The sequence below is a fragment of the Ranitomeya imitator genome, chromosome 4 (assembly GCF_032444005.1).
Source record: "Ranitomeya imitator isolate aRanImi1 chromosome 4, aRanImi1.pri, whole genome shotgun sequence".
In the NCBI taxonomy this organism is placed as follows: Eukaryota; Metazoa; Chordata; class Amphibia; order Anura; family Dendrobatidae; genus Ranitomeya; species Ranitomeya imitator.
Genome location: NC_091285.1, coordinates 90,170,863 through 90,196,612, shown reverse-complemented (window position 1 = coordinate 90,196,612; position 25,750 = coordinate 90,170,863). Strand labels below are relative to the sequence as shown.

At 39.7% G+C, this 25,750-nt stretch overlaps 21 non-coding genes across 21 annotated transcripts; all 21 read right to left on the bottom strand.

Moving 5' to 3' along the window:
- Positions 1-2,546: 2,546 nt before the first annotated feature.
- TRNAL-AAG (transfer RNA leucine (anticodon AAG)) lies at positions 2,547-2,628 on the bottom strand. The gene has a single exon. It is a non-coding gene; the product is annotated as a tRNA-Leu (tRNA).
- A 399-nt stretch (positions 2,629-3,027) lies between these two features.
- Positions 3,028-3,109, bottom strand: TRNAL-AAG (transfer RNA leucine (anticodon AAG)). The gene has a single exon. It is a non-coding gene; the product is annotated as a tRNA-Leu (tRNA).
- A 238-nt stretch (positions 3,110-3,347) lies between these two features.
- TRNAL-UAG (transfer RNA leucine (anticodon UAG)) lies at positions 3,348-3,429 on the bottom strand. Its single transcript has one exon. It is a non-coding gene; the product is annotated as a tRNA-Leu (tRNA).
- Positions 3,430-5,912: 2,483 nt separating this feature from the next.
- Positions 5,913-5,994, bottom strand: TRNAL-AAG (transfer RNA leucine (anticodon AAG)). The gene has a single exon. It is a non-coding gene; the product is annotated as a tRNA-Leu (tRNA).
- A 2,484-nt stretch (positions 5,995-8,478) lies between these two features.
- Positions 8,479-8,560, bottom strand: TRNAL-AAG (transfer RNA leucine (anticodon AAG)). Its single transcript has one exon. It is a non-coding gene; the product is annotated as a tRNA-Leu (tRNA).
- Positions 8,561-8,959: 399 nt separating this feature from the next.
- Positions 8,960-9,041, bottom strand: TRNAL-AAG (transfer RNA leucine (anticodon AAG)). The gene has a single exon. It is a non-coding gene; the product is annotated as a tRNA-Leu (tRNA).
- A 239-nt stretch (positions 9,042-9,280) lies between these two features.
- On the bottom strand, positions 9,281-9,362 carry TRNAL-UAG (transfer RNA leucine (anticodon UAG)). Its single transcript has one exon. It is a non-coding gene; the product is annotated as a tRNA-Leu (tRNA).
- Positions 9,363-11,846: 2,484 nt separating this feature from the next.
- On the bottom strand, positions 11,847-11,928 carry TRNAL-AAG (transfer RNA leucine (anticodon AAG)). Its single transcript has one exon. It is a non-coding gene; the product is annotated as a tRNA-Leu (tRNA).
- Positions 11,929-12,644: 716 nt separating this feature from the next.
- Positions 12,645-12,726, bottom strand: TRNAL-UAG (transfer RNA leucine (anticodon UAG)). The gene has a single exon. It is a non-coding gene; the product is annotated as a tRNA-Leu (tRNA).
- Positions 12,727-15,691: 2,965 nt separating this feature from the next.
- Positions 15,692-15,773, bottom strand: TRNAL-AAG (transfer RNA leucine (anticodon AAG)). The gene has a single exon. It is a non-coding gene; the product is annotated as a tRNA-Leu (tRNA).
- Positions 15,774-16,019: 246 nt separating this feature from the next.
- On the bottom strand, positions 16,020-16,101 carry TRNAL-UAG (transfer RNA leucine (anticodon UAG)). Its single transcript has one exon. It is a non-coding gene; the product is annotated as a tRNA-Leu (tRNA).
- A 3,286-nt stretch (positions 16,102-19,387) lies between these two features.
- TRNAL-UAG (transfer RNA leucine (anticodon UAG)) lies at positions 19,388-19,469 on the bottom strand. Its single transcript has one exon. It is a non-coding gene; the product is annotated as a tRNA-Leu (tRNA).
- A 2,484-nt stretch (positions 19,470-21,953) lies between these two features.
- TRNAL-AAG (transfer RNA leucine (anticodon AAG)) lies at positions 21,954-22,035 on the bottom strand. Its single transcript has one exon. It is a non-coding gene; the product is annotated as a tRNA-Leu (tRNA).
- Positions 22,036-22,434: 399 nt separating this feature from the next.
- TRNAL-AAG (transfer RNA leucine (anticodon AAG)) lies at positions 22,435-22,516 on the bottom strand. The gene has a single exon. It is a non-coding gene; the product is annotated as a tRNA-Leu (tRNA).
- A 239-nt stretch (positions 22,517-22,755) lies between these two features.
- Positions 22,756-22,837, bottom strand: TRNAL-UAG (transfer RNA leucine (anticodon UAG)). Its single transcript has one exon. It is a non-coding gene; the product is annotated as a tRNA-Leu (tRNA).
- Positions 22,838-23,236: 399 nt separating this feature from the next.
- Positions 23,237-23,318, bottom strand: TRNAL-AAG (transfer RNA leucine (anticodon AAG)). Its single transcript has one exon. It is a non-coding gene; the product is annotated as a tRNA-Leu (tRNA).
- Positions 23,319-23,564: 246 nt separating this feature from the next.
- Positions 23,565-23,646, bottom strand: TRNAL-AAG (transfer RNA leucine (anticodon AAG)). The gene has a single exon. It is a non-coding gene; the product is annotated as a tRNA-Leu (tRNA).
- Positions 23,647-24,045: 399 nt separating this feature from the next.
- Positions 24,046-24,127, bottom strand: TRNAL-AAG (transfer RNA leucine (anticodon AAG)). The gene has a single exon. It is a non-coding gene; the product is annotated as a tRNA-Leu (tRNA).
- A 239-nt stretch (positions 24,128-24,366) lies between these two features.
- On the bottom strand, positions 24,367-24,448 carry TRNAL-UAG (transfer RNA leucine (anticodon UAG)). Its single transcript has one exon. It is a non-coding gene; the product is annotated as a tRNA-Leu (tRNA).
- Positions 24,449-24,847: 399 nt separating this feature from the next.
- Positions 24,848-24,929, bottom strand: TRNAL-AAG (transfer RNA leucine (anticodon AAG)). The gene has a single exon. It is a non-coding gene; the product is annotated as a tRNA-Leu (tRNA).
- Positions 24,930-25,175: 246 nt separating this feature from the next.
- TRNAL-UAG (transfer RNA leucine (anticodon UAG)) lies at positions 25,176-25,257 on the bottom strand. The gene has a single exon. It is a non-coding gene; the product is annotated as a tRNA-Leu (tRNA).
- Positions 25,258-25,750: the final 493 nt, after the last annotated feature.

The window sequence follows — 25,750 nt, the reverse complement described above, 5'->3', positions numbered from 1 at the left end:
ACACCTCTGAAGAGACTGGAGCCTTAATCCAGCGCCTTAGACCGCTCGGCCATGCTACCTTTAGCAGCATGACTTTTAAGATTCCTTATCTTAACTGAAAACCACAAAATTATACAAATACAAAAGATTAAATCACATGTTAATTTGCATGTTAGCAAAATCATAAGAATAAGTACAAAAACATTTCAAGACCGCATAATACTGGCAGCAGTGGGATTAAAGCATATGCTAATTTTGTATGTTAGCATAATTATAAGAATAAGATAACAAGGTTTAACATAGCATAATGTTCTAGAATAGTCTGTTTAATCGCCGCATACTCACAGTTCCCCCGAGGGTCCATAGCTCTATAGGCTTCAGCAGCTCCACCCTCTAAGAACCCCACAAGATGTCGAACTCGCTCCCTTTCCGGGACTTCCATTAATCAACACTGATGCTCAAAGTCCTGGAAGAAGCCCTCAATGTCGCCTGCAGCCTCATTAAAGGGCTTAAAGTCTTTGTGGGACACTCTGGGGAGTTCCCTCATGGTGGGTGCTGAGGTTACAGTCTGTCTGGAGCTTCTAGCTGCTTCCAAAGCGATCTGCTCCAGCAATGCCATCTCCTGAGCTCTGTGAATGGCCTTCCTCTTATCGTCTATGGTGGCCTCTTCTCCCAGAAATGCCAACTCCTCCTCGTACCACACAACCCACTGACTTTTTTGGGTATTTACCTCCGGCTGCAGTCTTTCCTCCATTTGCTGTGAGGATCCTTCCTCAGTGTCATCTTGCAGGCGAACTCCTTCCAAAGCCTCAATTAGCTGCTCCTTGGAGAGTCCTTTAAAACGGACTCCTACTTCATGGGCCTTTGTTTGTAGGTTCATCGCAGTCCAGCTCTTGTACTCTGCGGTGCTGGTTCCCAATGTTGATGGGCCTTTGTCCTCCATTCCTTCTGCTCTGATCCCACTGCTGCCAACCAGTTTGTGACGGGGTGTACAGCAGAGCAGGAAGGGACAACAGGCCGAGGAATGATCCAATGAGATTTATTAAAGCAGGGAGCATACAACATCAAATATCCATAATGTCCTTCAAGTCCACCAGAAGTCCACAATAAGCCCAAGTAAATAAACAGATCTGGAGGTGCTTTCCAGTAATCCCGCACCCGATAAACGAAACAATAGTCCTTCCACGAGTCCAACAGAACAGATTCGGGGGCACCTCCAGATAATCCTTGTGCCAGCTAACAAAGCAATAGTCCACATGAGTCCAAGGGATCCCAAAACAATCTCACGAACGACGAGATATGTCCTCAGCTCAAGTCTCATCCCGTACGCTTCCGCAGTCACAGATGGACGTGGTGGGGTCTTGCCTCAGCTAAGAATCCCCACTCCTTCCCCTTTAAGGATCAACTCACATCTGATCTCAAAAATAAGAATGGATTATCTGAGCTCCTGGGATCCGCCCATGAAGGGGGGTAGGGGTCACACCTTCTATTCAATGGTTGGGTCCACCTGAAGATTCTAGACTGGTCGGCTCCTCTTAGTCTATCTAGTATGTACATATGACTAGCCACCTGCTGTGAGAAAGAATGGCTATTCTTCACTAGTGGTGTTGACAAACCTTAATTACATTATAGCTTAGGGCTGCAAGTATTGGGGGAAGGAGACATATTGTTACAGGTGAACTCCCTGCACAAGAAAATACATAAATTACAGCTAATAGAAACCAGAGAACAGTTACATACATCAAATGGCATATTATTCAAATACAGGACAGGGCAAAAGTACATATCATGACAGACATGTCTCTAAATATTAGGAAAAAAACAATAATTCTATCAACTGTTTTTATCTTAACCAGAAAGAAAACACTTAAGCAAATACAAAAGAAGATTAAAACACATGTAAGTTTGTATGTTAGTAAAATCATAAGAGTAAGTTCAAAACAATTTTCAAGCACATATCATACTGGCAGCAGTGGGATGAAAGCACATGCAAATTTTGTCTGTTTTCATAATTATAAGAATAAGATCAAAAGATTTTCAAGAACTCATACTGCTGAGTCATACTCAGCATGATTAAGTAGGCTTCCTTAGAGTAAGTGAAGTACATTTGACAACATTTAAAATTAGTGCATGTTGGAAAAAGGGCATGTCTCTAAACATTAGGAAAAACCAATGATTCTATCAACGGTCTTTATCTTAACCGAAAACCGAAAAATCATACAAATACAAAAGAAGATTAGATCACATGCTAATTTGCATGTTAGCAAAATCATAAGAATAAGTACAAAAACATTTCAAGACCTCATAATACTGGCAGCAGTGGGATTAAAGCATATGCTAATTTTGTATGTTAGCATAGTTATAAGAATAAGATAAAAAGGTTTTAAGGAACTCTTACTACTGGCAGCAGTGGGATTTGAACCTACAGGTCTGTTGTAAAATGGTTAAGTCTATAAACAATAGGAAAAACCAATGATTCTATCAACTGTCTTTTCCTAAACAGATATCCACACACTCATGCAAATACAAAATCATAAGAATTAGATCAAAAGGTTCTGAAGACCTACTGGCAGCAGTGGGATTTGAACCCACGCCTCTGAAGAGACTGGAGCCTTAATCCAGCGCCTTAGACCGCTCGGCCATGCTACCTTTAGCAGCATGATTTTTAAGATTCCTTATCTTAACTGAAAACCACAAAATGATACAAATACAAAAGATTAAATCACATGTTAATTTGCATGTTAGCAAAATCATAAGAATAAGTACAAAAACATTTCAAGACCGCATAATACTGGCAGCAGTGGGATTAAAGCATATGCTAATTTTGTATATTAGCGTATGTATAAGAATAAGATAAAAAGGTTTTAAGGAACTCTTACTACTGGCAGCAGTTTGATTTAAACCTACAGGTCTGTTGTAAAATGGTTAAGTCTCTAAACAATAGGAAAAAACAATGATTCTATCAACTGTCTTTTCCTAAACAGAAACCCACACACTCATGCAAATACAAAATCATTTGAATTAGATCAAAATGTTCTAAAGACCTACTGGCAGCAGTGGGATTTGAACCCACGCCTCTGAAGAGACTGGAGCCTTAATCCAGCGCCTTAGACCGCTCGGCCATGCTACCCTAATATACTACATAAAAAAGCTTCCTTAGAGTAAGTTTAGTGAATTTTCCTACATTTTAACTTCTTCAAGGTGGAAAATGGATAGGTCTCTAAGCAAAAAGCAATGATTCTATCTACTGTCTTTTGCAAAACAGCAAAGCATGGACTCATACAAATACAAAATAATAAAACACATGCTAATTTTTCTATTAGCAAAATCATAAATATAAGCTAAAAAGTTTCAAAGTAGAAATACACTGGCAGCAGTGGGATTTGAACCCACGCCTCCAAAGAGACTGGAGCCTAAGTCCAGTGCCTTAGACCACTCGGCCATGCTACCTTTAACAGCTTGATTTTTACGATTCCTTATCTTAACTGAAAACCGCAAAATTATAGAAATACAAAAGATTAAATCACATGTTAATTTGCATGTTAGCAAAATCATAAGAATAAGTACAAAAACATTTCAAGACCGCATAATACTGGCAGCAGTGGGATTAAAGCATATGCTAATTTTGTATGTTAGCATAATTATAAGAATAAGATAACAAGGTTTAACATAGCATAATGTTCTAGAATAGTCTGTTTAATCGCCGCATACTCACAGTTCCCCCGAGGGTCCATAGCTCTATAGGCTTCAGCAGCTCCACCCTCTAAGAACCCCACAAGATGTCGAACTCGCTCCCTTTCCGGGACTTCCATTAATCAACACTGATGCTCAAAGTCTGGAAGAAGCCCTCAATGTCGCCTGCAGCCTCATTAAAGGGCTTAAAGTCTTTGTGGGACACTCTGGGGAGTTCCCTCATGGTGGGTGCTGAGGTTACAGTCTGTCTGGAGCTTCTAGCTGCTTCCAAAGCGATCTGCTCCAGCAATGCCATCTCCTGAGCTCTGTGAATGGCCTTCCTCTTATCGTCTATGGTGGCCTCTTCTCCCAGAAATGCCAACTCCTCCTCGTACCACACAACCCACTGACTTTTTTGGGTATTTACCTCCGGCTGCAGTCTTTCCTCCATTTGCTGTGAGGATCCTTCCTCAGTGTCATCTTGCAGGCGAACTCCTTCCAAAGCCTCAATTAGCTGCTCCTTGGAGAGTCCTTTAAAACGGACTCCTACTTCATGGGCCTTTGTTTGTAGGTTCATCGCAGTCCAGCTCTTGTACTCTGCGGTGCTGGTTCCCAATGTTGATGGGCCTTTGTCCTCCATTCCTTCTGCTCTGATCCCACTGCTGCCAACCAGTTTGTGACGGGGTGTACAGCAGAGCAGGAAGGGACAACAGGCCGAGGGATGATCCAATGAGATTTATTAAAGCAGGGAGCATACAACATCAAATATCCATAATGTCCTTCAAGTCCACCAGAAGTCCACAATAAGCCCAAGTAAATAAACAGATCTGGAGGTGCTTTCCAGTAATCCCGCACCCGATAAACGAAACAATAGTCCTTCCACGAGTCCAACAGAACAGATTCGGGGGCACCTCCAGATAATCCTTGTGCCAGCTAACAAAGCAATAGTCCACATGAGTCCAAGGGATCCCAAAACAATCTCACGAACGACGAGATATGTCCTCAGCTCAAGTCTCATCCCGTACGCTTCTGCAGTCACAGATGGACGTGGGGTCTTGCCTCAGCTAAGAATCCCCACTCCTTCCCCTTTAAGGATCAACTCACATCTGATCTCAAAAATAAGAATGGATTATCTGAGCTCCTGGGATCCGCCCATGAAGGGGGGTAGGGGTCACACCTTCTATTCAATGGTTGGGTCCACCTGAAGATTCTAGACTGGTCGGCTCCTCTTAGTCTATCTAGTATGTACATATGACTAGCCACCTGCTGTGAGAAAGAATGGCTATTCTTCACTAGTGGTGTTGACAAACCTTAATTACATTATAGCTTAGGGCTGCAAGTATTGGGGGAAGGAGACATATTGTTACAGGTGAACTCCCTGCACAAGAAAATACATAAATTACAGCTAATAGAAACCAGAGAACAGTTACATACATCAAATGGCATATTATTCAAATACAGGACAGGGCAAAAGTACATATCATGACAGACATGTCTCTAAATATTAGGAAAAAAACAATAATTCTATCAACTGTTTTTATCTTAACCAGAAAGAAAACACTTAAGCAAATACAAAAGAAGATTAAAACACATGTAAGTTTGTATGTTAGTAAAATCATAAGAGTAAGTTCAAAACAATTTTCAAGCACATATCATACTGGCAGCAGTGGGATGAAAGCACATGCAAATTTTGTCTGTTTTCATAATTATAAGAATAAGATCAAAAGATTTTCAAGAACTCATACTGCTGAGTCATACTCAGCATGATTAAGTAGGCTTCCTTAGAGTAAGTGAAGTACATTTGACAACATTTAAAATTAGTGCATGTTGGAAAAAGGGCATGTCTCTAAACATTAGGAAAAACCAATGATTCTATCAACGGTCTTTATCTTAACCGAAAACCGAAAAATCATACAAATACAAAAGAAGATTAGATCACATGCTAATTTGCATGTTAGCAAAATCATAAGAATAAGTACAAAAACATTTCAAGACCTCATAATACTGGCAGCAGTGGGATTAAAGCATTTGCTAATTTTGTATGTTAGCATAGTTATAAGAATAAGATAAAAAGGTTTTAAGGAACTCTTACTACTGGCAGCAGTGGGATTTAAACCTACAGGTCTGTTGTAAAATGGTTAAGTCTCTAAACAATAGGAAAAAACAATGATTCTATCAACTGTCTTTTCCTAAACAGAAACCCACACACTCATGCAAATACAAAATCATTTGAATTAGATCAAAATGTTCTGAAGACCTACTGGCAGCAGTGGGATTTGAACCCACGCCTCTGAAGAGACTGGAGCCTTAATCCAGCGCCTTAGACCGCTCGGCCATGCTACCTTTAGCAGCATGACTTTTAAGATTCCTTATCTTAACTGAAAACCACAAAATTATACAAATACAAAAGATTAAATCACATGTTAATTTGCATGTTAGCAAAATCATAAGAATAAGTACAAAAACATTTCAAGACCGCATAATACTGGCAGCAGTGGGATTAAAGCATATGCTAATTTTGTATGTTAGCATAATTATAAGAATAAGATAACAAGGTTTAACATAGCATAATGTTCTAGAATAGTCTGTTTAATCGCCGCATACTCACAGTTCCCCCGAGGGTCCATAGCTCTATAGGCTTCAGCAGCTCCACCCTCTAAGAACCCCACAAGATGTCGAACTCGCTCCCTTTCCGGGACTTCCATTAATCAACACTGATGCTCAAAGTCCTGGAAGAAGCCCTCAATGTCGCCTGCAGCCTCATTAAAGGGCTTAAAGTCTTTGTGGGACACTCTGGGGAGTTCCCTCATGGTGGGTGCTGAGGTTACAGTCTGTCTGGAGCTTCTAGCTGCTTCCAAAGCGATCTGCTCCAGCAATGCCATCTCCTGAGCTCTGTGAATGGCCTTCCTCTTATCGTCTATGGTGGCCTCTTCTCCCAGAAATGCCAACTCCTCCTCGTACCACACAACCCACTGACTTTTTTGGGTATTTACCTCCGGCTGCAGTCTTTCCTCCATTTGCTGTGAGGATCCTTCCTCAGTGTCATCTTGCAGGCGAACTCCTTCCAAAGCCTCAATTAGCTGCTCCTTGGAGAGTCCTTTAAAACGGACTCCTACTTCATGGGCCTTTGTTTGTAGGTTCATCGCAGTCCAGCTCTTGTACTCTGCGGTGCTGGTTCCCAATGTTGATGGGCCTTTGTCCTCCATTCCTTCTGCTCTGATCCCACTGCTGCCAACCAGTTTGTGACGGGGTGTACAGCAGAGCAGGAAGGGACAACAGGCCGAGGGATGATCCAATGAGATTTATTAAAGCAGGGAGCATACAACATCAAATATCCATAATGTCCTTCAAGTCCACCAGAAGTCCACAATAAGCCCAAGTAAATAAACAGATCTGGAGGTGCTTTCCAGTAATCCCGCACCCGATAAACGAAACAATAGTCCTTCCACGAGTCCAACAGAACAGATTCGGGGGCACCTCCAGATAATCCTTGTGCCAGCTAACAAAGCAATAGTCCACATGAGTCCAAGGGATCCCAAAACAATCTCACGAACGACGAGATATGTCCTCAGCTCAAGTCTCATCCCGTACGCTTCCGCAGTCACAGATGGACGTGGGGTCTTGCCTCAGCTAAGAATCCCCACTCCTTCCCCTTTAAGGATCAACTCACATCTGATCTCAAAAATAAGAATGGATTATCTGAGCTCCTGGGATCCGCCCATGAAGGGAGGTAGGGGTCACACCTTCTATTCAATGGTTGGGTCCACCTGAAGATTCTAGACTGGTCGGCTCCTCTTAGTCTATCTAGTATGTACATATGACTAGCCACCTGCTGTGAGAAAGAATGGCTATTCTTCACTAGTGGTGTTGACAAACCTTAATTACATTATAGCTTAGGGCTGCAAGTATTGGGGGAAGGAGACATATTGTTACAGGTGAACTCCCAGCACAAGAAAATACATAAATTACAGCTAATAGAAACCAGAGAACAGTTACATACATCAAATGGCATATTATTCAAATACAGGACAGGGCAAAAGTACATATCATGACAGACATGTCTCTAAATATTAGGAAAAAAACAATAATTCTATCAACTGTTTTTATCTTAACCAGAAAGAAAACACTTAAGCAAATACAAAAGAAGATTAAAACACATGTAAGTTTGTATGTTAGTAAAATCATAAGAGTAAGTTCAAAACAATTTTCAAGCACATATCATACTGGCAGCAGTGGGATGAAAGCACATGCAAATTTTGTCTGTTTTCATAATTATAAGAATAAGATCAAAAGATTTTCAAGAACTCATACTGCTGAGTCATACTCAGCATGATTAAGTAGGCTTCCTTAGAGTAAGTGAAGTACATTTGACAACATTTAAAATTAGTGCATGTTGGAAAAAGGGCATGTCTCTAAACATTAGGAAAAACCAATGATTCTATCAACGGTCTTTATCTTAACTGAAAACCGAAAAATCATACAAATACAAAAGAAGATTAGATCACATGCTAATTTGCATGTTAGCAAAATCATAAGAATAAGTACAAAAACATTTCAAGACCTCATAATACTGGCAGCAGTGGGATTAAAGCATATGCTAATTTTGTATGTTAGCATAGTTATAAGAATAAGATAAAAAGGTTTTAAGGAACTCTTACTACTGGCAGCAGTGGGATTTGAACCTACAGGTCTGTTGTAAAATGGTTAAGTCTCTAAACAATAGGAAAAACCAATGATTCTATCAACTGTCTTTTCCTAAACAGAAATCCACACACTCATGCAAATACAAAATCATAAGAATTAGATCAAAAGGTTCTGAAGACCTACTGGCAGCAGTGGGATTTGAACCCACGCCTCTGAAGAGACTGGAGCCTTAATCCAGCGCCTTAGACCGCTCGGCCATGCTACCTTTAGCAGAATGACTTTTAAGATTCCTTATCTTAACTGAAAACCGCAAAATTATACAAATACAAAAGATTAAATCACATGTTAATTTGCATGTTAGCAAAATCATAAGAATAAGTACAAAAACATTTCAAGACCGCATAATACTGGCAGCAGTGGGATTAAAGCATATGCTAATTTTGTATATTAGCGTATGTATAAGAATAAGATAAAAAGGTTTTAAGGAACTCTTACTACTGGCAGCAGTGGGATTTAAACCTACAGGTCTGTTGTAAAATGGTTAAGTCTCTAAACAATAGGAAAAAACAATGATTCTATCAACTGTCTTTTCCTAAACAGAAACCCACACACTCATGCAAATACAAAATCATTTGAATTAGATCAAAATGTTCTAAAGACCTACTGGCAGCAGTGGGATTTGAACCCACGCCTCTGAAGAGACTGGAGCCTTAATCCAGCGCCTTAGACCGCTCGGCCATGCTACCCTAATATACTACATAAAAAAAGCTTCCTTAGAGTAAGTTTAGTGAATTTTCCCACATTTTAACTTCTTCAAGGTGGAAAATGGATAGGTCTCTAAGCAAAAAGCAATGATTCTATCTACTGTCTTTTGCAAAACAGCAAAGCATGGACTCATACAAATACAAAATAATAAAACACATGCTAATTTTTCTTTTAGCAAAAGCATAAATATAAGCTAAAAAGTTTCAAAGTAGAAATACACTGGCAGCAGTGGGATTTGAACCCACGCCTCCAAAGAGACTGGAGCCTAAGTCCAGCGCCTTAGACCACTCGGCCATGCTACCTTTAACAGCATGATTTTTACGATTCCTTATCTTAACTGAAAACCGCAAAATTATACAAATACAAAAGATTAAATCACATGTTAATTTGCATGTTAGCAAAATCATAAGAATAAGTACAAAAACATTTCAAGACCGCATAATACTGGCAGCAGTGGGATTAAAGCATATGCTAATTTTGTATGTTAGCATAATTATAAGAATAAGATAACAAGGTTTAACATAGCATAATGTTCTAGAATAGTCTGTTTAATCGCCGCATACTCACAGTTCCCCCGAGGGTCCATAGCTCTATAGGCTTCAGCAGCTCCACCCTCTAAGAACCCCACAAGATGTCGAACTCGCTCCCTTTCCGGGACTTCCATTAATCAACACTGATGCTCAAAGTCCTGGAAGAAGCCCTCAATGTCGCCTGCAGCCTCATTAAAGGGCTTAAAGTCTTTGTGGGACACTCTGGGGAGTTCCCTCATGGTGGGTGCTGAGGTTACAGTCTGTCTGGAGCTTCTAGCTGCTTCCAAAGCGATCTGCTCCAGCAATGCCATCTCCTGAGCTCTGTGAATGGCCTTCCTCTTATCGTCTATGGTGGCCTCTTCTCCCAGAAATGCCAACTCCTCCTCGTACCACACAACCCACTGACTTTTTTGGGTATTTACCTCCGGCTACAGTCTTTCCTCCATTTGCTGTGAGGATCCTTCCTCAGTGTCATCTTGCAGGCGAACTCCTTCCAAAGCCTCAATTAGCTGCTCCTTGGAGAGTCCTTTAAAACGGACTCCTACTTCATGGGCCTTTGTTTGTAGGTTCATCGCAGTCCAGCTCTTGTACTCTGCGGTGCTGGTTCCCAATGTTGATGGGCCTTTGTCCTCCATTCCTTCTGCTCTGATCCCACTGCTGCCAACCAGTTTGTGACGGGGTGTACAGCAGAGCAGGAAGGGACAACAGGCCGAGGGATGATCCAATGAGATTTATTAAAGCAGGGAGCATACAACATCAAATATCCATAATGTCCTTCAAGTCCACCAGAAGTCCACAATAAGCCCAAGTAAATAAACAGATCTGGAGGTGCTTTCCAGTAATCCCGCACCCGATAAACGAAACAATAGTCCTTCCACGAGTCCAACAGAACAGATTCGGGGGCACCTCCAGATAATCCTTGTGCCAGCTAACAAAGCAATAGTCCACATGAGTCCAAGGGATCCCAAAACAATCTCACGAACGACGAGATATGTCCTCAGCTCAAGTCTCATCCCGTTCGCTTCCGCAGTCACAGATGGACGTGGGGTCTTGCCTCAGCTAAGAATCCCCACTCCTTCCCCTTTAAGGATCAACTCACATCTGATCTCAAAAATAAGAATGGATTATCTGAGCTCCTGGGATCCGCCCATGAAGGGAGGTAGGGGTCACACCTTCTATTCAATGGTTGGGTCCACCTGAAGATTCTAGACTGGTCGGCTCCTCTTAGTCTATCTAGTATGTACATATGACTAGCCACCTGCTGTGAGAAAGAATGGCTATTCTTCACTAGTGGTGTTGACAAACCTTAATTACATTATAGCTTAGGGCTGCAAGTATTGGGGGAAGGAGACATATTGTTACAGGTGAACTCCCAGCACAAGAAAATACATAAATTACAGCTAATAGAAACCAGAGAACAGTTACATACATCAAATGGCATATTATTCAAATACAGGACAGGGCAAAAGTACATATCATGACAGACATGTCTCTAAATATTAGGAAAAAAACAATAATTCTATCAACTGTTTTTATCTTAACCAGAAAGAAAACACTTAAGCAAATACAAAAGAAGATTAAAACACATGTAAGTTTGTATGTTAGTAAAATCATAAGAGTAAGTTCAAAACAATTTTCAAGCACATATCATACTGGCAGCAGTGGGATGAAAGCACATGCAAATTTTGTCTGTTTTCATAATTATAAGAATAAGATCAAAAGATTTTCAAGAACTCATACTGCTGAGTCATACTCAGCATGATTAAGTAGGCTTCCTTAGAGTAAGTGAAGTACATTTGACAACATTTAAAATTAGTGCATGTTGGAAAAAGGGCATGTCTCTAAACATTAGGAAAAACCAATGATTCTATCAACGGTCTTTATCTTAACTGAAAACCGAAAAATCATACAAATACAAAAGAAGATTAGATCACATGCTAATTTGCATGTTAGCAAAATCATAAGAATAAGTACAAAAACATTTCAAGACCTCATAATACTGGCAGCAGTGGGATTAAAGCATATGCTAATTTTGTATGTTAGCATAGTTATAAGAATAAGATAAAAAGGTTTTAAGGAACTCTTACTACTGGCAGCAGTGGGATTTGAACCTACAGGTCTGTTGTAAAATGGTTAAGTCTCTAAACAATAGGAAAAACCAATGATTCTATCAACTGTCTTTTCCTAAACAGAAATCCACACACTCATGCAAATACAAAATCATAAGAATTAGATCAAAAGGTTCTGAAGACCTACTGGCAGCAGTGGGATTTGAACCCACGCCTCTGAAGAGACTGGAGCCTTAATCCAGCGCCTTAGACCGCTCGGCCATGCTACCTTTAGCAGAATGACTTTTAAGATTCCTTATCTTAACTGAAAACCACAAAATTATACAAATACAAAAGATTAAATCACATGTTAATTTGCATGTTAGCAAAATCATAAGAATAAGTACAAAAACATTTCAAGACCGCATAATACTGGCAGCAGTGGGATTAAAGCATATGCTAATTTTGTATATTAGCGTATGTATAAGAATAAGATAAAAAGGTTTTAAGGAACTCTTACTACTGGCAGCAGTGGGATTTAAACCTACAGGTCTGTTGTAAAATGGTTAAGTCTCTAAACAATAGGAAAAAACAATGATTCTATCAACTGTCTTTTCCTAAACAGAAACCCACACACTCATGCAAATACAAAATCATTTGAATTAGATCAAAATGTTCTGAAGACTGGCAGCAGTGGGATTTGAACCCACGCCTCTGAAGAGACTGGAGCCTTAATCCAGCGCCTTAGACCGCTCGGCCATGCAACCCTAATATACTACATAAAAACAGCTTGCTTAGAGTAAGTTTAGTGAATTTTCCTACATTTTAACTTCTTCAAGGTGGAAAATGGATAGGTCTCTAAGCAAAAAGCAATGATTCTATCTACTGTCTTTTGCAAAACAGCAAAGCATGGACTCATACAAATACAAAATAATAAAACACATGCTAATTTTTCTATTAGCAAAATCATAAATATAAGCTAAAAAGTTTCAAAGTAGAAATACACTGGCAGCAGTGGGATTTGAACCCACGCCTCCAAAGAGACTGGAGCCTAAGTCCAGCGCCTTAGACCACTCAGCCATGCTACCTTTAACAGCATGATTTTTACGATTCCTTATCTTAACTGAAAACCGCAAAATTATACAAATACAAAAGATTAAATCACATGTTAATTTGCATGTTAGCAAAATCATAAGAATAAGTACAAAAACATTTCAAGACCGCATAATACTGGCAGCAGTGGGATTAAAGCATATGCTAATTTTGTATGTTAGCATAATTATAAGAATAAGATAACAAGGTTTAACATAGCATAATGTTCTAGAATAGTCTGTTTAATCGCCGCATACTCACAGTTCCCCCGAGGGTCCATAGCTCTATAGGCTTCAGCAGCTCCACCCTCTAAGAACCCCACAAGATGTCGAACTCGCTCCCTTTCCGGGACTTCCATTAATCAACACTGATGCTCAAAGTCCTGGAAGAAGCCCTCAATGTCGCCTGCAGCCTCATTAAAGGGCTTAAAGTCCTTGTGGGACACTCTGGGGAGTTCCCTCATGGTGGGTGCTGAGGTTACAGTCTGTCTGGAGCTTCTAGCTGCTTCCAAAGCAATCTGCTCCAGCAATGCCATCTCCTGAGCTCTGTGAATGGCCTTCCTCTTATCGTCTATGGTGGCCTCTTCTCCCAGAAATGCCAACTCCTCCTCGTACCACACAACCCACTGACTTTTTTGGGTATTTACCTCCGGCTGCAGTCTTTCCTCCATTTGCTGTGAGGATCCTTCCTCAGTGTCATCTTGCAGGCGAACTCCTTCCAAAGCCTCAATTAGCTGCTCCTTGGAGAGTCCTTTAAAACGGACTCCTACTTCATGGGCCTTTGTTTGTAGGTTCATCGCAGTCCAGCTCTTGTACTCTGCGGTGCTGGTTCCCAATGTTGATGGGCCTTTGTCCTCCATTCCTTCTGCTCTGATCCCACTGCTGCCAACCAGTTTGTGACGGGGTGTACAGCAGAGCAGGAAGGGACAACAGGCCGAGGGATGATCCAATGAGATTTATTAAAGCAGGGAGCATACAACATCAAATATCCATAATGTCCTTCAAGTCCACCAGAAGTCCACAATAAGCCCAAGTAAATAAACAGATCTGGAGGTGCTTTCCAGTAATCCCGCACCCGATAAACGAAACAATAGTCCTTCCACGAGTCCAACAGAACAGATTCGGGGGCACCTCCAGATAATCCTTGTGCCAGCTAACAAAGCAATAGTCCACATGAGTCCAAGGGATCCCAAAACAATCTCACGAACGACGAGATATGTCCTCAGCTCAAGTCTCATCCCGTACGCTTCCGCAGTCACAGATGGACGTGGGGTCTTGCCTCAGCTAAGAATCCCCACTCCTTCCCCTTTAAGGATCAACTCACATCTGATCTCAAAAATAAGAATGGATTATCTGAGCTCCTGGGATCCGCCCATGAAGGGGGGTAGGGGTCACACCTTCTATTCAATGGTTGGGTCCACCTGAAGATTCTAGACTGGTCGGCTCCTCTTAGTCTATCTAGTATGTACATATGACTAGCCACCTGCTGTGAGAAAGAATGGCTATTCTTCACTAGTGGTGTTGACAAACCTTAATTACATTATAGCTTAGGGCTGCAAGTATTGGGGGAAGGAGACATATTGTTACAGGTGAACTCCCTGCACAAGAAAATACATAAATTACAGCTAATAGAAACCAGAGAACAGTTACATACATCAAATGGCATATTATTCAAATACAGGACAGGGCAAAAGTACATATCATGACAGACATGTCTCTAAATATTAGGAAAAAAACAATAATTCTATCAACTGTTTTTATCTTAACCAGAAAGAAAACACTTAAGCAAATACAAAAGAAGATTAAAACACATGTAAGTTTGTATGTTAGTAAAATCATAAGAGTAAGTTCAAAACAATTTTCAAGCACATATCATACTGGCAGCAGTGGGATGAAAGCACATGCAAATTTTGTCTGTTTTCATAATTATAAGAATAAGATCAAAAGATTTTCAAGAACTCATACTGCTGAGTCATACTCAGCATGATTAAGTAGGCTTCCTTAGAGTAAGTGAAGTACATTTGACAACATTTAAAATTAGTGCATGTTGGAAAAAGGGCATGTCTCTAAACATTAGGAAAAACCAATGATTCTATCAATGGTCTTTATCTTAACCGAAAACCGAAAAATCATACAAATACAAAAGAAGATTAGATCACATGCTAATTTGCATGTTAGCAAAATCATAAGAATAAGTACAAAAACATTTCAAGACCTCATAATACTGGCAGCAGTGGGATTAAAGCATATGCTAATTTTGTATGTTAGCATAGTTATAAGAATAAGATAAAAAGGTTTTAAGGAACTCTTACTACTGGCAGCAGTGGGATTTGAACCTACAGGTCTGTTGTAAAATGGTTAAGTCTCTAAACAATAGGAAAAACCAATGATTCTATCAACTGTCTTTTCCTAAACAGAAATCCACACACTCATGCAAATACAAAATCATAAGAATTAGATCAAAAGGTTCTGAAGACCTACTGGCAGCAGTGGGATTTGAACCCACGCCTCTGAAGAGACTGGAGCCTTAATCCAGCGCCTTAGACCGCTCAGCCATGCTACCTTTAGCAGCATGACTTTTAAGATTCCTTATCTTAACTGAAAACCACAAAATTATACAAATACAAAAGATTAAATCACATGTTAATTTGCATGTTAGCAAAATCATAAGAATAAGTACAAAAACATTTCAAGACCGCATAATACTGGCAGCAGTGGGATTAAAGCATATGTTAATTTTGTATGTTAGCGTATGTATAAGAATAAGATAAAAAGGTTTTAAGGAACTCTTACTACTGGCAGCAGTGGGATTTAAACCTACAGGTCTGTTGTAAAATGGTTAAGTCTCTAAACAATAGGAAAAAACAATGATTCTATCAACTGTCTTTTCCTAAACAGAAACCCACACACTCATGCAAATACAAAATCATTTGAATTAGATCAAAATGTTCTGAAGACCTACTGGCAGCAGTGGGATTTGAACCCACGCCTCTGAAGAGACTGGAGCCTTAATCCAGCGCCTTAGACCGCTCGGCCATGCTACCTTAATATACTACATGAAAAAAGCTTCCTTAGAGTAAGTTTAGTGAATTTTCCTACATTTTAACTTCTTCAAGGTGGAAAATGGATAGGTCTCTAAGCAAAAAGGAAAAAGCAATGATTCTATCTACTGTCTTTTGCAAAACAGCAAAGCATGGACTCATACAAATACAAAATAATAAAACACATGCTAATTTTTCTATTAGCAAAATCATAAATATAAGCTAAAAAGTTTCAAAGTAAAAATACACTGGTAGCAGTGGGATTTGAACCCACGCCTCCAAAGAGACTGGAGCCTAAATCCAGCGCCTTAGACCACTCGGTCATGCTACCTTTAACAGCATGATTTTTACGATTCCTTATCTTAACTGAAAACCGCAAAATTATACAAATACAAAAGATTAAATCACATGTTAATTTGCATGTTAGCAAAATCATAAGAATAAGTACAAAAACATTTCAAGACCGCATAATACTGGCAGCAGTGGGATTAAAGCATATGCTAATTTTGTATGTTAGCATAATTATAAGAATAAGATAACAAGGTTTAACATAGCATAATGTTCTAGAATAGTCTGTTTAATCGCCGCATACTCACAGTTCCCCCGAGGGTCCATAGCTCTATAGGCTTCAGCAGCTCCACCATCTAAGAACCCCACAAGATGTCGAACTCGCTCCCTTTCCAGGACTTCCATTAATCAACACTGATGCTCAAAGTCCTGGAAGAAGCCCTCAATGTCGCCTGCAGCCTCATTAAAGGGCTTAAAGTCTTTGTGGGACACTCTGGGGAGTTCCCTCATGGTGGGTGCTGAGGTTACAGTCTGTCTGGAGCTTCTAGCTGCTTCCAAAGCGATCTGCTCCAGCAATGCCATCTCCTGAGCTCTGTGAATGGCCTTCCTCTTATCGTCTATGGTGGCCTCTTCTCCCAGAAATGCCAACTCCTCCTCGTACCACACAACCCACTGACTTTTTTGGGTATTTACCTCCGGCTGCAGTCTTTCCTCCATTTGCTGTGAGGATCCTTCCTCAGTGTCATCTTGCAGGCGAACTCCTTCCAAAGCCTCAATTAGCTGCTCCTTGGAGAGTCCTTTAAAACGGACTCCTACTTCATGGGCGTTTGTTTGTAGGTTCATCGCAGTCCAGCTCTTGTACTCTGCGGTGCTGGTTCCCAATGTTGATGGGCCTTTGTCCTCCATTCCTTCTGCTCTGATCCCACTGCTGCCAACCAGTTTGTGACGGGGTGTACAGCAGAGCAGGAAGGGACAACGGGCCGAGGGATGATCCAATGAGATTTATTAAAGCAGGGAGCATACAACATCAAATATCCATAATGTCCTTCAAGTCCACCAGAAGTCCACAATAAGCCCAAGTAAATAAACAGATCTGGAGGTGCTTTCCAGTAATCCCGCACCCGATAAACGAAACAATAGTCCTTCCACGAGTCCAACAGAACAGATTCGGGGGCACCTCCCGATAATCCTTGTGCCAGCTAACAAAGCAATAGTCCACATGAGTCCAAGGGATGCCAAAACAATCTCACGAACGACGAGATATGTCCTCAGCTCAAGTCTCATCCCGTTCGCTTCCGCAGTCACAGATGGACGTGGGGTCTTGCCTCAGCTAAGAATCCCCACTCCTTCCCCTTTAAGGATCAACTCACATCTGATCTCAAAAATAAGAATGGATTGTCTGAGCTCCTGGGATCCGCCCATGAAGGGGGGTGGGGGTCACACCTTCTATTCAATGGTTGGGTCCACCTGAAGATTCTAGACTGGTCGGCTCCTCTTAGTCTATCTAGTATGTACATATGACTAGCCACCTGCTGTGAGAAGGAATGGCTATTCTTCACTAGTGGTGTTGACAAACCTTAATTACATTATAGCTTAGGGCTGCAAGTATTGGGGGAAGGAGACGTATTGTTACAGGTGAACTCCCAGCACAAGAAAATACATAAATTACAGCTAATAGAAACCAGAGAAAAGTTACATACATCAAATGGCATATTATTCAAATACAGGACAGGGCAAAAGTACATATCATGACAGACATGTCTCTAAATATTAGGAAAAAAACAATAATTCTATCAACTGTTTTTATCTTAACCAGAAAGAAAACACTTAAGCAAATACAAAAGAAGATTAAAACACATGTAAGTTTGTATGTTAGTAAAATCATAAGAGTAAGTTCAAAACAATTTTCAAGCACATATCATACTGGCAGCAGTGGGATGAAAGCACATGCAAATTTTGTCTGTTTTCATAATTATGAGAATAAGATCAAAATATTTTCAAGAACTCATACTGCTGAGTCATACTCAGCATGATTAAGTAGGCTTCCTTAGAGTAAGTGAAGTACATTTGACAACATTTAAAATTAGTGCATGTTGGAAAAAGGGCATGTCTCTAAACATTAGGAAAAACCAATGATTCTATGAACGGTCTTTATCTTAACCGAAAACCGAAAAATCATACAAATACAAAAGAAGATTAGATCACATGCTAATTTGCATGTTAGCAAAATCATAAGAATAAGTACAAAAACATTTCAAGACCTCATAATACTGGCAGCAGTGGGATTAAAGCATATACTAATTTTGTATGTTAGCATAGTTATAAGAATAAGATAAAAAGGTTTTAAGGAACTCTTACTACTGGCAGCAGTGGGATTTGAACCTACAGGTCTGTTGTAAAATGGTTAAGTCTCTAAACAATAGGCAAAACCAATGATTCTATCAACTGTCTTTTCCTAAACAGAAATCCACACACTCATGCAAATACAAAATCATAAGAATTAGATCAAAAGGTTCTGAAGACCTACTGGCAGCAGTAGGATTTGAACCCACGCCTCTGAAGAGACTGGAGCCTTAATCCAGCCCCTTAGACCGCTCGGCCATGCTACCTTTAGCAGCATGATTTTTAAGATTCCTTATCTTAACTGAAAACCACAAAATTATACAAATACAAAAGATTAAATCACATGTTAATTTGCATGTTAGCAAAATCATAAGAATAAGTACAAAAACATTTCAAGACCGCATAATACTGGCAGCAGTGGGATTAAAGCATATGCTAATTTTGTATATTAGCGTATGTATAAGAATAAGATAAAAAGGTTTTAAGGAACTCTTACTACTGGCAGCAGTGGGATTTAAACCTACAGGTCTGTTGTAAAATGGTTAAGTCTCTAAACAATAGGAAAAAACAATGATTCTATCAACTGTCTTTTCCTAAACAGAAACCCACACACTCACGCAAATACAAAATCATTTGAATTAGATCAAAATGTTCTAAAGACCTACTGGCAGCAGTGGGATTTGAACCCACGCCTCTGAAGAGACTGGAGCCTTAATCCAGCGCCTTAGACCGCTCAGCCATGCTACCCTAATATACTACATAAAAAAAGCTTCCTTAGAGTAAGTTTAGTGAATTTTCCTACAGTTTAACTTCTTCAAGGTGGAAAATGGATAGGTCTCTAAGCAAAAAGCAATGATTCTATCTACTGTCTTTTGCAAAACAGCAAAGCATGGACTCATACAAATACAAAATAATAAAACACATGCTAATTTTTCTATTAGCAAAATCATAAATATAAGCTAAAAAGTTTCAAAGTAGAAATACACTGGCAGCAGTGGGATTTGAACCCACGCCTCCAAAGAGACTGGAGCCTAAGTCCAGCGCCTTAGACCACTCGGCCATGCTACCTTTAACAGCTTGATTTTTACGATTCCTTATCTTAACTGAAAACCGCAAAATTATACAAATACAAAAGATTAAATCACATGTTAATTTGCATGTTAGCAAAATCATAAGAATAAGTACAAAAACATTTCAAGACCGCATAATACTGGCAGCAGTGGGATTAAAGCATATGCTAATTTTGTATGTTAGCATAATTATAAGAATAAGATAACAAGGTTTAACATAGCATAATGTTCTAGAATAGTCTGTTTAATCGCCGCATACTCACAGTTCCCCCGAGGGTCCATAGCTCTATAGGCTTCAGCAGCTCCACCCTCTAAGAACCCCACAAGATGTCGAACTCGCTCCCTTTCCGGGACTTCAATTAATCAACACTGATGCTCAAAGTCCTGGAAGAAGCCCTCAATGTCGCCTGCAGCCTCATTAAAGGGCTTAAAGTCTTTGTGGGACACTCTGGGGAGTTCCCTCATGGTGGGTGCTGAGGTTACAGTCTGTCTGGAGCTTCTAGCTGCTTCCAAAGCGATCTGCTCCAGCAATGCCATCTCCTGAGCTCTGTGAATGGCCTTCCTCTTATCGTCTATGGTGGCCTCTTCTCCCAGAAATGCCAACTCCTCCTCGTACCACACAACCCACTGACTTTTTTGGGTATTTACCTCCGGCTGCAGTCTTTCCTCCATTTGCTGTGAGGATCCTTCCTCAGTGTCATCTTGCAGGCGAACTCCTTCCAAAGCCTCAATTAGCTGCTCCTTGGAGAGTCCTTTAAAACGGACTCCTACTTCATGGGCCTTTGTTTGTAGGTTCATCGCAGTCCAGCTCTTGTACTCTGCGGTGCTGGTTCCCAATGTTGATGGGCCTTTGTCCTCCATTCCTTCTGCTCTGATCCCACTGCTGCCAACCAGTTTGTGACGGGGTGTACAGCAGAGCAGGAAGGGACAACAGGCCGAGGGATGATCCAATGAGATTTATTAAAGCAGGGAGCATACAACATCAAATATCCATAATGTCCTTCAAGTCCACCAGAAGTCCACAATAAGCCCAAGTAAATAAACAGATCTGGAGGTGCTTTCCAGTAATCCCGCACCCGATAAACGAAACAATAGTCCTTCCACGAGTCCAACAGAACAGATTCGGGGGCACCTCCAGATAATCCTTGTGCCAGCTAACAAAGCAATAGTCCACATGAGTCCAAGGGATCCCAAAACAATCTCACGAACGACGAGATATGTCCTCAGCTCAAGTCTCATCCCGTACGCTTCCGCAGTCACAGATGGACGTGGGGTCTTGCCTCAGCTAAGAATCCCCACTCCTTCCCCTTTAAGGATCAACTCACATCTGATCTCAAAAATAAGAATGGATTATCTGAGCTCCTGGGATCCGCCCATGAAGGGGGGTAGGGGTCACACCTTCTATTCAATGGTTGGGTCCACCTGAAGATTCTAGACTGGTCGGCTCCTCTTAGTCTATCTAGTATGTACATATGACTAGCCACCTGCTGTGAGAAAGAATGGCTATTCTTCACTAGTGGTGTTGACAAACCTTAATTACATTATAGCTTAGGGCTGCAAGTATTGGGGGAAGGAGACATATTGTTACAGGTGAACTCCCTGCACAAGAAAATACATAAATTACAGCTAATAGAAACCAGAGAACAGTTACATACATCAAATGGCATATTATTCAAATACAGGACAGGGCAAAAGTACATATCATGACAGACATGTCTCTAAATATTAGGAAAAAAACAATAATTCTATCAACTGTTTTTATCTTAACCAGAAAGAAAACACTTAAGCAAATACAAAAGAAGATTAAAACACATGTAAGTTTGTATGTTAGTAAAATCATAAGAGTAAGTTCAAAACAATTTTCAAGCACATATCATACTGGCAGCAGTGGGATGAAAGCACATGCAAATTTTGTCTGTTTTCATAATTATAAGAATAAGATCAAAAGATTTTCAAGAACTCATACTGCTGAGTCATACTCAGCATGATTAAGCAGGCTTCCTTAGAGTAAGTGAAGTACATTTGACAACATTTAAAATTAGTGCATGTTGGAAAAAGGGCATGTCTCTAAACATTAGGAAAAACCAATGATTCTATCAACGGTCTTTATCTTAACCGAAAACCGAAAAATCATACAAATACAAAAGAAGATTAGATCACATGCTAATTTGCATGTTAGCAAAATCATAAGAATAAGTACAAAAACATTTCAAGACCTCATAATACTGGCAGCAGTGGGATTAAAGCATATGCTAATTTTGTATGTTAGCATAGTTATAAGAATAAGATAAAAAGGTTTTAAGGAACTCTTACTACTGGCAGCAGTGGGATTTGAACCTACAGGTCTGTTGTAAAATGGTTAAGTCTCTAAACAATAGGAAAAACCAATGATTCTATCAACTGTCTTTTCCTAAACAGAAATCCACACACTCATGCAAATACAAAATCATAAGAATTAGATCAAAAGGTTCTAAAGACCTACTGGCAGCAGTGGGATTTGAACCCACGCCTCTGAAGAGACTGGAGCCTTAATCCAGCGCCTTAGACCGCTCGGCCATGCTACCTTTAGCAGCATGACTTTTAAGATTCCTTATCTTAACTGAAAACCACAAAATTATACAAATACAAAAGATTAAATCACATGTTAATTTGCATGTTAGCAAAATCATAAGAATAAGTACAAAAACATTTCAAGACCGCATAATACTGGCAGCAGTGGGATTAAAGCATATGCTAATTTTGTATATTAGCGTATGTATAAGAATAAGATAAAAAGGTTTTAAGGAACTCTTACTACTGGCAGCAGTGGGATTTAAACCTACAGGTCTGTTGTAAAATGGTTAAGTCTCTAAACAATAGGAAAAACCAATGATTCTATCAACTGTCTTTTCCTAAACAGAAACCCACACACTCATGCAAATACAAAATCATTTGAATTAGATCAAAATGTTCTGAAGACCTACTGGCAGCAGTGGGATTTGAACCCACGCCTCTGAAGAGACTGGAGCCTTAATCCAGCGCCTTAGACCGCTCGGCCATGCTACCTTAATATACTACATGAAAAAAGCTTCCTTAGAGTAAGTTTAGTGAATTTTCCTACATTTTAACTTCTTCAAGGTGGAAAATGGATAGGTCTCTAAGCAAAAAGCAATGATTCTATCTACTGTCTTTTGCAAAACAGCAAAGCATGGACTCATACAAATACAAAATAATAAAACACATGCTAATTTTTCTATTAGCAAAATCATAAATATAAGCTAAAAAGTTTCAAAGTAGAAATACACTGGCAGCAGTGGGATTTGAACCCACGCCTCCAAAGAGACTAGAGCCTAAGTCCAGCGCCTTAGACCACTCGGCCATGCTACCTTTAACAGCATGATTTTTACGATTCCTTATCTTAACTGAAAACCGCAAAATTATACAAATACAAAAGATTAAATCACATGTTAATTTGCATGTTAGCAAAATCATAAGAATAAGTACAAAAACATTTCAAGACCGCATAATACTGGCAGCAGTGGGATTAAAGCATATGTTAATTTTGTATGTTAGCGTATGTATAAGAATAAGATAAAAAGGTTTTAAGGAACTCTTACTACTGGCAGCAGTGGGATTTAAACCTACAGGTCTGTTGTAAAATTGTTAAGTCTCTAAACAATAGGAAAAAACAATGATTCTATCAACTGTCTTTTCCTAAACAGAAACCCACACACTCATGCAAATACAAAATCATTTGAATTAGATCAAAATGTTCTGAAGACCTACTGGCAGCAGTGGGATTTGAACCCACGCCTCTGAAGAGACTGGAGCCTTAATCCAGCGCCTTAGACCGCTCGGCCATGCTACCTTAATATACTACATGAAAAAAGCTTCCTTAGAGTAAGTTTAGTGAATTTTCCTACATTTTAACTCCTTCAAGGTGGAAAATGGATAGGTCTCTAAGCAAAAAGGAAAAAGCAATGATTCTATCTACTGTCTTTTGCAAAACAGCAAAGCATGGACTCATACAAATACAAAATAATAAAACACATGCTAATTTTTCTATTAGCAAAATCATAAATATAAGCTAAAAAGTTTCAAAGTAGAAATACACTGGCAGCAGTGGGATTTGAACCCACGCCTCTGAAGAGACTGGAGCCTTAATCCAGCGCCTTAGACCGCTCGGCCATGCTACCTTTAGCAGCATGACTTTTAAGATTCCTTATCTTAACTGAAAACCACAAAATTATACAAATACAAAAGATTAAATCACATGTTAATTTGCATGTTAGCAAAATCATAAGAATAAGTACAAAAACATTTCAAGACCGCATAATACTGGCAGCAGTGGGATTAAAGCATATGCTAATTTTGTATATTAGCGTATGTATAAGAATAAGATAAAAAGGTTTTAAGGAACTCTTACTACTGGCAGCAGTGGGATTTAAACCTACAGGTCTGTTGTAAAATGGTTAAGTCTCTAAACAATAGGAAAAACCAATGATTCTATCAACTGTCTTTTCCTAAACAGAAACCCACACACTCATGCAAATACAAAATCATTTGAATTAGATCAAAATGTTCTGAAGACCTACTGGCAGCAGTGGGATTTGAACCCACGCCTCTGAAGAGACTGGAGCCTTAATCCAGCGCCTTAGACCGCTCGGCCATGCTACCTTAATATACTACATGAAAAAAGCTTCCTTAGAGTAAGTTTAGTGAATTTTCCTACATTTTAACTTCTTCAAGGTGGAAAATGGATAGGTCTCTAAGCAAAAAGCAATGATTCTATCTACTGTCTTTTGCAAAACAGCAAAGCATGGACTCATACAAATACAAAATAATAAAACACATGCTAATTTTTCTATTAGCAAAATCATAAATATAAGCTAAAAAGTTTCAAAGTAGAAATACACTGGCAGCAGTGGGATTTGAACCCACGCCTCCAAAGAGACTAGAGCCTAAGTCCAGCGCCTTAGACCACTCGGCCATGCTACCTTTAACAGCATGATTTTTACGATTCCTTATCTTAACTGAAAACCGCAAAATTATACAAATACAAAAGATTAAATCACATGTTAATTTGCATGTTAGCAAAATCATAAGAATAAGTACAAAAACATTTCAAGACCGCATAATACTGGCAGCAGTGGGATTAAAGCATATGTTAATTTTGTATGTTAGCGTATGTATAAGAATAAGATAAAAAGGTTTTATGGAACTCTTACTACTGGCAGCAGTGGGATTTAAACCTACAGGTCTGTTGTAAAATTGTTAAGTCTCTAAACAATAGGAAAAAACAATGATTCTATCAACTGTCTTTTCCTAAACAGAAACCCACACACTCATGCAAATACAAAATCATTTGAATTAGATCAAAATGTTCTGAAGACCTACTGGCAGCAGTGGGATTTGAACCCACGCCTCTGAAGAGACTGGAGCCTTAATCCAGCGCCTTAGACCGCTCGGCCATGCTACCTTAATATACTACATGAAAAAAGCTTCCTTAGAGTAAGTTTAGTGAATTTTCCTACATTTTAACTCCTTCAAGGTGGAAAATGGATAGGTCTCTAAGCAAAAAGGAAAAAGCAATGATTCTATCTACTGTCTTTTGCAAAACAGCAAAGCATGGACTCATACAAATACAAAATAATAAAACACATGCTAATTTTTCTATTAGCAAAATCATAAATATAAGCTAAAAAGTTTCAAAGTAGAAATACACTGGCAGCAGTGGGATTTGAACCCACGCCTCCAAAGAGACTGGAGCCTAATTCCAGCGCCTTAGACCACTCGGCCATGCTACCTTTAACAGCATGATTTTTACGATTCCTTATCTTAACTGAAAACCGCAAAATTATACAAATACAAAAGATTAAATCACGTTAATTTGCATGTTAGCAAAATCATAAGAATAAGTACAAAAACATTTCAAGACCGCATAATACTGGCAGCAGTGGGATTAAAGCATATGCTAATTTTGTATGTTAGCATAATTATAAGAATAAGATAACAAGGTTTAACATAGCATAATGTCCTAGAATAGTCTGTTTAATCGCCGCATACTCACAGTTCCCCCGAGGGTCCATAGCTCTATAGGCTTCAGCAGCTCCACCCTCTAAGAACCCCACAAGATGTCGAACTCGCTCCCTTTCCGGGACTTCCATTAATCAACACTGATGCTCAAAGTCCTGGAAGAAGCCCTCAATGTCGCCTGCAGCCTCATTAAAGGGCTTAAAGTCTTTGTGGGACACTCTGGGGAGTTCCCTCATGGTGGGTGCTGAGGTTACAGTCTGTCTG